The sequence below is a fragment of the Euprymna scolopes genome, chromosome 46, assembly GCF_053919585.1.
Source record: "Euprymna scolopes isolate OS-2025 chromosome 46, ASM5391958v1, whole genome shotgun sequence".
In the NCBI taxonomy this organism is placed as follows: domain Eukaryota; kingdom Metazoa; phylum Mollusca; class Cephalopoda; order Sepiida; family Sepiolidae; genus Euprymna; species Euprymna scolopes.
Genome location: NC_136527.1, coordinates 94014522 through 94026856, shown reverse-complemented (window position 1 = coordinate 94026856; position 12335 = coordinate 94014522).

Genomic DNA, 12335 nt, shown 5'->3' with positions numbered 1-12335 from the left:
GATTTTTACTTAATAAATACACTTTAAAATAAGTGCTCAACTCTAGACACAGCTAATACTATAAAACGTTTATTTTATTACAAGAGATATAAATATTAAGATTTAACCAAAGTTATATAAGAGTGCTCAATGAGACATAGAGCAATAAAGACATTTTATTTAGATTTTTACTTAATAATTACATTTTAAATAAGTGCTCAATACTAGACGGAGCTGATATTATAAAACGTCTATTTATTACAGGATAAATAAACATTAAGATTAAACCAAAGTTATATAAGAGTGCTCAATGAGACATAGAGCAATAAAGACATTTTATTTAGATTTTTACTTAATAAATACACTTGAAAACAAGTGCTCAACTCTAGACAGAGCTGATATTATAAAACGTCTATTTTATTAAAGGATAAATAAACAAAGATTTAGCTTGAGTTATATAAAAGTGCTCAATAAGATATAGAGCAATGAACACATTTTATTTAGATTTTTACTTAATAATTACACTTTAAAATAAGTGTTCAACTCTAGACAGAGCTGATATTATAAAACGATTAATTAATTACAGGATAAATAATCATTAAGATTTAACCAGAGGTATATAAGACTGCTTAATGAGACATAGAGCAATAAAGACATTTTATTTAGATTTTTACTTAATAAATACACTTTAAAACAAGTTCTCAACTCTAGACAGAGCTGATATTATAAAACGATTAATTAATTACAGGATAAATAATCATTAAGATTTAACCAGAGGTATATAAGACTGCTTAATGAGACATAGAGCAATAAAGACATTTTATTTAGATTTTTACTTAATAAATACACTTTAAAACAAGTGCTCAACTCTAGACAGAGCTGATATTATAAAACGATTAATTAATTACAGGATAAATAATCATTAAGATTTAACCAGAGGTATATAAGACTGCTTAATGAGACATAGAGCAATAAAGACATTTTATTTAGATTTTTACTTAATAAATACACTTTAAAATAAGTGCTCAACTCTAGACAGAGCTGATATTATAAAACGATTAATTAATTACAGGATAAATAATCATTAAGATTTAACCAGAGGTATATAAGACTGCTTAATGAGACATAGAGCAATAAAGACATTTTATTTAGATTTTTACTTAATAATTACACTTTAAAATAAGTGCTCAACTCTAGACAGAGCTGATATTATAAAACGATTAATTAAGTACAGGATTAATAATCATTAAGATTAAACCAGAGGTATATAAGACTGCTTAATGAGACATAGAGCAATAAAGACATTTTATTTAGATTTTTACTTAATAAATACACTTTAAAATAAGTGCTCAACTCTAGACAGAACTGATATTATAAAACGATTAATTAATTACAGGATAAATAATCATTAAGATTTAACCAGAGGTATATAAGACTGCTTAATGAGACATAGAGCAATAAAGACATTTTATTTAGATTTTTACTTAATAAATACACTTTAAAATAAGTGCTCAACTCTAGACAGAACTGATATTATAAAACGATTAATTAATTACAGGATAAATAATCATTAAGATTTAACCAGAGGTATATAAGACTGCTTAATGAGATATAGAGCAATAAAGACATTTTATTACGATTTTTACTTAATAAATACACTTTAAATAAGTGCTCAACACTAGACATAGCTAATACTATAAAACGTTTATTTTATTACTAGAGATATAAATATTAAGATTTAACCAAAGTTATATAAGAGTGCTCAATGAGACATAGAGCAATAAAGACATTTTATTTAGATTTTTACTTAATAATTACATTTCAAAATAAGTGCTCAACACTAGACGGAGCTGATATTATAAAACGTCTATTTATTACAGGATAAATTAACATTAAGAGTTAACCAGAGTTATATAAGAGTGCTCAATGAGACATAGAGCAATAAACACATTTTATTTAGATTTTTACTTAATAATTACATTTTAAATAAGTGCTCAATACTAGACGGAGCTGATATAATAAAACGTCTATTTATTACAGGATAAATAAACATTAAGATTAAACCAAAGTTATATAAGAGTGCTCAATAAGACATAGAGCAATAAAGACATTTTATTTAGATTTTTACTTAATAAATACACTTTAAAATAAGTGCTCAACTCTAGACAGAGCTGATATTATAAAACGATTAATTAATTACAGGATAAATAATCATTAAGATTTAACCAGAGGTATATAAGACTGCTTAATGAGACATAGAGCAATAAAGACATTTTATTTAGATTTTTACTTAATAAATACACTTTAAAATAAGTGCTCAACTCTAAACAGAGCTGATATTATAAAACGATTAATTAATTACAGGATAAATAATCATTAAGATTTAACCAGAGGTATATAAGACTGCTTAATGAGACATAGAGCAATAAAGACATTTTATTTAGATTTTTACTTAATAAATACACTTTAAAATAAGTGGTAAACTCTAGACAGAACTGATATTATAAAACGATTAATTAATTACAGGATAAATAATCATTAAGATTTAACCAGAGGTATATAAGACTGCTTAATGAGATATAGAGCAATAAATACATTTTATTTAGATTTTTACTGATTAATTACATTTTAAATAAGTGCTCAACACTAGACGGAGCTGATATTATAAAACGTCTATTTATTACAGGATAAATTAACATTAAGAGTTAACCAGAGTTATATAAGAGTGCTCAATGAGACATAGAGCAATAAACACATTTTATTTAGATTTTTACTTAATAATTACATTTTAAATAAGTGCTCAATACTAGACGGAGCTGATATAATAAAACGTCTATTTATTACAGGATAAATAAACATTAAGATTAAACCAAAGTTATATAAGAGTGCTCAATAAGACATAGAGCAATAAAGACATTTTATTTAGATTTTTACTTAATAAATACACTTTAAAATAAGTGCTCAACTCTAGACAGAGCTGATATTATAAAACGATTAATTAATTACAGGATAAATAATCATTAAGATTTAACCAGAGGTATATAAGACTGCTTAATGAGACATAGAGCAATAAAGACATTTTATTTAGATTTTTACTTAATAAATACACTTTAAAATAAGTGCTCAACTCTAGACAGAACTGATATTATAAAACGATTAATTAATTACAGGATAAATAATCATTAAGATTTAACCAGAGGTATATAAGACTGCTTAATGAGATATAGAGCAATAAAGACATTTTATTTAGATTTTTACTTAATAAATACACTTTAAATAAGTGCTCAACACTAGACACAGCTAATACTATAAAACGTTTATTTTATTACTAGAGATATAAATATTAAGATTTAACCAAAGTTATATAAGAGTGCTCAAGTAGACATAGAGCAATAAAGACATTTTATTTAGATTTTTACTTAATAATTACATTTTAAATAAGTGCTCAACTCTAGACAGAGCTGATATTATAAAACGATTAATTAATTACAGGATAAATAATCATTAAGATTTAACCAGAGGTATATAAGACTGCTTAATGAGACATAGAGCAATAAAGACATTTTATTTAGATTTTTACTTAATAAATACACTTTAAAATAAGTGCTCAACTCTAGACCGAACTGATATTATAAAACGATTAATTAATTACAGGATAAATAATCATTAAGATTTAACCAGAGGTATACAAGACTGCTTAATGAGACATAGAGCAATAAAGACATTTTATTTAGATTTTTACTTAATAAATACACTTTAAAACAAGTGCTCAACTCTAGACAGAGCTGATATTATAAAACGATTAATTAATTACAGGATAAATAATCATTAAGATTTAACCAGAGGTATATAAGACTGCTTAATGAGACATAGAGCAATAAAGACATTTTATTTAGATTTTTACTTAATAAATACACTTTAAAATAAGTGCTCAACTCTAGACAGAGCTGATATTATAAAACGATTAATTAATTACAGGATAAATAATCATTAAGATTTAACCAGAGGTATATAAGACTGCTTAATGAGACATAGAGCAATAAAGACATTTTATTTAGATTTTTACTTAATAAATACACTTTAAAATAAGTGCTCAACTCTAGACAGAGCTGATATTATAAAACGATTAATTAATTACAGGATAAATAATCATTAAGATTTAACCAGAGGTATATAAGACTGCTTAATGAGACATAGAGCAATAAAGACATTTTATTTAGATTTTTACTTAATAAATACACTTTAAAATAAGTGCTCAACTCTAGACAGAGCTGATATTATAAAACGATTAATTAATTACAGGATAAATAATCATTAAGATTTAACCAGAGGTATACAAGACTGCTTAATGACACATAGAGCAATAAAGACATTTTATTTAGATTTTTACTTAATAATTACACTTTAAAATAAGTGCTCAACTCTAGACAGAGCTGATATTATAAAACGATTAATTAAGTACAGGATTAATAATCATTAAGATTAAACCAGAGGTATATAAGACTGCTTAATGAGACATAGAGCAATAAAGACATTTTATTTAGATTTTTACTTAATAAATACACTTTAAAATAAGTGCTCAACTCTAGACAGAACTGATATTATAAAACGATTAATTAATTACAGGATAAATAATCATTAAGATTTAACCAGAGGTATATAAGACTGCTTAATGAGACATAGAGCAATAAAGACATTTTATTTAGATTTTTACTTAATAAATACACTTTAAAATAAGTGCTCAACTCTAGACAGAACTGATATTATAAAACGATTAATTAATTACAGGATAAATAATCATTAAGATTTAACCAGAGGTATATAAGACTGCTTAATGAGATATAGAGCAATAAAGACATTTTATTACGATTTTTACTTAATAAATACACTTTAAATAAGTGCTCAACACTAGACATAGCTAATACTATAAAACGTTTATTTTATTACTAGAGATATAAATATTAAGATTTAACCAAAGTTATATAAGAGTGCTCAATGAGACATAGAGCAATAAAGACATTTTATTTAGATTTTTACTTAATAATTACATTTCAAAATAAGTGCTCAACTCTAGACAGAGCTGATATTATAAAACGATTAATTAATTACAGGATAAATAATCATTAAGATTTAACCAGAGGTATATAAGACTGCTTAATGAGACATAGAGCAATAAAGACATTTTATTTAGATTTTTACTTAATAAATACACTTTAAAATAAGTGCTCAACTCTAGACAGAGCTGATATTATAAAACGATTAATTAATTACAGGATAAATAATCATTAAGATTTAACCAGAGGTATATAAGACTGCTTAATGAGACATAGAGCAATAAAGACATTTTATTTAGATTTTTACTTAATAAATACACTTTAAAATAAGTGCTCAACTCTAAACAGAGCTGATATTATAAAACGATTAATTAATTACAGGATAAATAATCATTAAGATTTAACCAGAGGTATATAAGACTGCTTAATGAGACATAGAGCAATAAAGACATTTTATTTAGATTTTTACTTAATAAATACACTTTAAAATAAGTGGTAAACTCTAGACAGAACTGATATTATAAAACGATTAATTAATTACAGGATAAATAATCATTAAGATTTAACCAGAGGTATATAAGACTGCTTAATGAGATATAGAGCAATAAATACATTTTATTTAGATTTTTACTTAATAAATACACTTTAAAATAAGTGCTAAACTCTAGACAGAACTGATATTATAAAACGATTAATTAATTACAGGATAAATAATCATTAAGATTTAACCAGAGGTATATAAGACTGCTTAATGAGACATAGAGCAATAAAGACATTTTATTTAGATTTTTACTGATTAATTACATTTTAAATAAGTGCTCAACACTAGACGGAGCTGATATTATAAAACGTCTATTTATTACAGGATAAATTAACATTAAGAGTTAACCAGAGTTATATAAGAGTGCTCAATGAGACATAGAGCAATAAACACATTTTATTTAGATTTTTACTTAATAATTACATTTTAAATAAGTGCTCAATACTAGACGGAGCTGATATAATAAAACGTCTATTACAGGATAAATAAACATTAAGATTAAACCAAAGTTATATAAGAGTGCTCAATAAGACATAGAGCAATAAAGACATTTTATTTAGATTTTTACTTAATAAATACACTTTAAAATAAGTGCTCAACTCTAGACAGAGCTGATATTATAAAACGATTAATTAATTACAGGATAAATAATCATTAAGATTTAACCAGAGGTATATAAGACTGCTTAATGAGACATAGAGCAATAAAGACATTTTATTTAGATTTTTACTTAATAAATACACTTTAAAATAAGTGCTCAACTCTAAACAGAGCTGATATTATAAAACGATTAATTAATTACAGGATAAATAATCATTAAGATTTAACCAGAGGTATATAAGACTGCTTAATGAGACATAGAGCAATAAAGACATTTTATTTAGATTTTTACTTAATAAATACACTTTAAAATAAGTGGTAAACTCTAGACAGAACTGATATTATAAAACGATTAATTAATTACAGGATAAATAATCATTAAGATTTAACCAGAGGTATATAAGACTGCTTAATGAGATATAGAGCAATAAATACATTTTATTTAGATTTTTACTTAATAAATACACTTTAAAATAAGTGCTAAACTCTAGACAGAACTGATATTATAAAACGATTAATTAATTACAGGATAAATAATCATTAAGATTTAACCAGAGGTATATAAGACTGCTTAATGAGACATAGAGCAATAAAGACATTTTATTTAGATTTTTACTGATTAATTACATTTTAAATAAGTGCTCAACACTAGACGGAGCTGATATTATAAAACGTCTATTTATTACAGGATAAATTAACATTAAGAGTTAACCAGAGTTATATAAGAGTGCTCAATGAGACATAGAGCAATAAACACATTTTATTTAGATTTTTACTTAATAATTACATTTTAAATAAGTGCTCAATACTAGACGGAGCTGATATAATAAAACGTCTATTTATTACAGGATAAATAAACATTAAGATTAAACCAAAGTTATATAAGAGTGCTCAATAAGACATAGAGCAATAAAGACATTTTATTTAGATTTTTACTTAATAAATACACTTTAAAATAAGTGCTCAACTCTAGACAGAGCTGATATTATAAAACGATTAATTAATTACAGGATAAATAATCATTAAGATTTAACCAGAGGTATATAAGACTGCTTAATGAGACATAGAGCAATAAAGACATTTTATTTAGATTTTTACTTAATAAATACACTTTAAAATAAGTGCTCAACTCTAGACAGAACTGATATTATAAAACGATTAATTAATTACAGGATAAATAATCATTAAGATTTAACCAGAGGTATATAAGACTGCTTAATGAGATATAGAGCAATAAAGACATTTTATTTAGATTTTTACTTAATAAATACACTTTAAATAAGTGCTCAACACTAGACACAGCTAATACTATAAAACGTTTATTTTATTACTAGAGATATAAATATTAAGATTTAACCAAAGTTATATAAGAGTGCTCAAGTAGACATAGAGCAATAAAGACATTTTATTTAGATTTTTACTTAATAATTACATTTTAAATAAGTGCTCAACTCTAGACAGAGCTGATATTATAAAACGATTAATTAATTACAGGATAAATAATCATTAAGATTTAACCAGAGGTATATAAGACTGCTTAATGAGACATAGAGCAATAAAGACATTTTATTTAGATTTTTACTTAATAAATACACTTTAAAATAAGTGCTCAACTCTAGACCGAACTGATATTATAAAACGATTAATTAATTACAGGATAAATAATCATTAAGATTTAACCAGAGGTATACAAGACTGCTTAATGAGACATAGAGCAATAAAGACATTTTATTTAGATTTTTACTTAATAAATACACTTTAAAATAAGTGCTCAACTCTAGACAGAGCTGATATTATAAAACGATTAATTAATTACAGGATAAATAATCATTAAGATTTAACCAGAGGTATATAAGACTGCTTAATGAGACATAGAGCAATAAAGACATTTTTTAAAGATTTTTACTTAATAAATACACTTTAAAATAAGTGCTCAACTCTAAACAGAGCTGATATTATAAAACGATTAATTAATTACAGGATAAATAATCATTAAGATTTAACCAGAGGTATATAAGAGTACTCAATAAGACATAGAGCAATAAAGACATTTTATTTAGATTTTTACTTAATAATTACATTTTAAATAACTGCTTAACACTAGACAGAGCTAATATTATAAAACGTTTATTTTATTACAAGAGATATAAATATTAAGATTTAACTAGAGTTATATAAGAGTGCTCAATAAGACATAGAGCAATGAACACATTTTATTTAGATTTTTACTTAATAATTACACTTGAAATAAGCGCTCAACACTAGACAGAGCTGATATTATAAAACGTTTATTGTATTAAAGGATTAATAAACATTAAGATTGGACTGGAGTTATATAAGAGTGCCTAATAAGACATAGAGCAATGAAGACATTTTATTTAGAATTTTACTTTATAATTACACTTGAAGTAAGTGCTCAACACATGACAGAGCTAATATTATAAAACGTTTATTTTATTACAAGAGATATAAATATTAAGATTTAACTAAAGTTATATGAGTAAGACAGAGCAATAAACACATTTATTTAGATTTTTACTTAATAAATACACTTTAAAATAAGTGCTCATCACTAGAAACAGCTGATACTATCAAACGTTTATATTATTGAAAGAAAATTATATGCCAATGCTTTATCATACATAGAGCAATATTGACATTTTGGATTTTTTATTGAGAATCATAACATTTTGAATAAAATTATTAAAATTTATATTACATTATGTCATATTCACACATGAATACCAAAAACAGTGTGGTTATCTAAATTGACGTATGCATTTTTTAAACTTATTACCTTGCTCTACTGATTTATTGAGCGATCTACATATAAGTCCTGCCATTTGAATTTCTCTCTATATATTTTAAGTCTAAACAGTAACCTTTACTAATGCATTGAGCACTCTAGCAGTAAGTCTTGTCATCTAAATTGCCATACATATCCCCAAAAATTTAACAACTATCTCTACTAATTCATTAATAATTGTATATAGTTATCTTTCTGTCTCTCATTATATACCTTTCTATCTATAAAAGTGAAAATGTCTGTCTGTGTGTGTGTACATTTCCCTAGGCAATAACTCTGTCAATTTTAGTCTACAGACTCAAAATTTGATATACAGGGTACTGAGATTTTGGAAAATCTATGCGATTGGTATTTGGACAGAAATTTGTCGATTAAGGTGTCAAAGTTCAACGATTTGACCTTTGAGAACTCTACAAAACTCCTCCGACAATTATGGGTCTAAACACTTGAAATTTTAGATATAGTTTTCTTGGACATGGATCTAACTTTATATCTTGATTTGAGCCCAAAACAAACAATTTTAAGGGTTCATAATAGGGGGCAAATCAAAAAAAATTAACCGTTTTTTTGCTTTTTTTTTTTTGGTTGGGGGGGGGTGAGCATTCCTCACCAAACACCGGGGCTACGCCAGGAACCCATACTAGTATATATTCAAGGGATACAATTTATATATATATATATAATTATTTTTTTACTATAATAATTATTAAATACCTACAGACACTAGTGTTTCATCCTTTCGGGAATCTTCAGTGCAGGGTGTCACGATTAATACCAGTGGAACGATTCGAACTCCGCATCACGAGACATCTCTGGGTTGGTTATATATATATATATTCAAGGGAGACAATATATAAATTGTCTCCCTTGAATAAATATATTTATACATATTTATACATACATATGTATATATATATATATTCAAGGGAGACAATTTGTATATAGATCACATAATTATTAGAAGTTATTTGTTTAATGCTTAATTGAACTTTAATGCTTAGTTTTTCCATCAATTTTTGGACTTGGGTTATTTCTTTTTTAATATATACATGAAAAAAATCTATGTGCTATTCGAGACAAAAAATAAAAGAAATAAAGAAAATTCTTACCTGTTACTTCCCAGGTGTTATCTCCACTTTTTCTCTTTTCTGCTTCTTGCTGAAACTCATGGCAATTTCATGTTTGTTTGTGTTCTTTGTTACATATATATAATTTTTACTGTGATGATTTTTTTTCTTTTAATTATTAACAATTTTTTTTTGATTTATATAATAAAGAGAGACAACATAACTAATGGATTTTTTAAAAATGATATATTTAACTTTCTGGCTATGATCAAACACACATGTACTACTATTTCTTTTTTGCAGTTGCATAAGTTAGCTGATGAGAAGAAATACAAGCAGAACTGCATTCATTTAAATAAAGCTAATAGTTTAGAATTTGATTGGATCCAGATGTGCATGTACACAAAGAAAGAAACACTTACTTGAGGACTTCTGTAACTACAGGAAACATGTGGCAGCTAGGATAGCTGATGCTGCTGGATTCAGTTGTTTTTTCCAATCCACATAATTCTCACAATAGCTGATAGTAGAATTCCATCATGATCAAGAGGAGTACCTGAAATTACAAAAATATACACACAGAAGGAAAGAAAAAGAATACTTACTCTACTTCTATGACAATGATTGCTGCCAAGACTTTGAGATGCTAATGTTGGAAGAAACAGATAGACATACATCATACACAGTTTGATTGTACCCAGATGTGCTTGAACGCAAAGAAAGAAATACTTGATTCAAACTGCACAAGACATGTGGCAGACAGGAACGGTGATGCTGCTAGGTTTTGTTGCTTGTTCTAATCTATAAAAAAGAGATGATATTTATAGTGTTGATAATCTACTGCTGTGTGAAAGCTGGAACAATGGAAACAGTTAAATTAAATTTTCAAATCACAAAGACTGAAATCGAAACAGAAAGAAGAAAGGGTGATACTATACTCATCTTCCTGTCGGTTCAGACCACTTGCTGGTGACTGTTCGTTCGCCATTAAACTGGAAAATAAAATAAAAATAAGAAAAAAAAAAGAGGTTCCACCGGGGAAAGCTCTCGTCTGGGCAGCGAGGTGATGAACTCCCGAAAGGAGGGGCACTATATAAAAACAAGCTTTGCTGCGAACATCTCCTAAAAAGCGGTTTCTACTCAGAATAACAGGCGGAGGAGAAAACAGGGGTGTTCTCTCTACCCAACAGGATTCGTAAAGATACCACTAGTTTGTGTTCATAAGACGGCGATGATCGCTCACAAAACTGGCATTCCTACTATCATATCGGAGGACCGTCGTATATAATTGCACTACCATTTCGTATTGGAGGACGGTCATATATAATTGCACTACCATACCGTTTCGGAGTTCCTAGACAGTAGGAATAATAAAAGCGGCCTTAAAGCGGCTTGTGAGCACACAATCTAGTCGAACTCTAGTCGTCCTTAGTCGAGTTGAGGCAAACATGCATTACATAGTAACACGAGCACGTGTCGCCTGCTTAGAGGGTAGCCCCCTTCGGGAGATTCGAAAGCGCACCTCACAGCGGAAGAGCTTCGGAACCAATCGGACCGTACCCAGACTTGCAGCTATTTGTTAACTTGGAAGTGGAGTCAACACCCCGACACTGAGAAAAGAGCTTTCCAAAAGCTCAAAACCAGTTGCATGCAAAGTCGGGGAAACTGGGAGCAGGCTGGGGAGAACACAGGGCCTTGGAGGGAGGCCCATTTTTCTCTTTCGTTCGGTTTACATCTTTCGGGTATTGTTCTCCTTTCAGCCTGCCCCCTTCACGCCTTTTTGCTCGCCACATGCAAGCGTATAAAAAGACGACCAGATGACGGATGCAACAAACTCATGCCGACATTTTCTGGATTTTTTTTTTTTTTTGCCAGAGCCCATTTAGCCGTGTAGCTGTTAAACTACAACGTTACACCCCCCTACCACGGTGAGGATAGGGTTGGACTTTAGGGAGGAAAAAGCACATCCAGAATTTTATACAAGGAAAGCAAAGCACGGTCTATAAATTCTACAGTTTATCGACTGCCCTTAAATAATATTATATATATACTTTCATCTAACAAATTAAATTAAAAGACGTTAATTTAGATTTAAATTAAAAATATTTTATCCAAGAACACCACGGTTTATAAACTGCACAATTCTCACGGTAATTCTAAAGTTTATCGACCGCCCTTAAATAATATTATATATATACTTTCATCTAACAAATTAAATTAAAAGACGTTAATTTAGATTTAAATTAAAAATATTTTATCCAAAAACACCACGGTTTATAAACTGCACA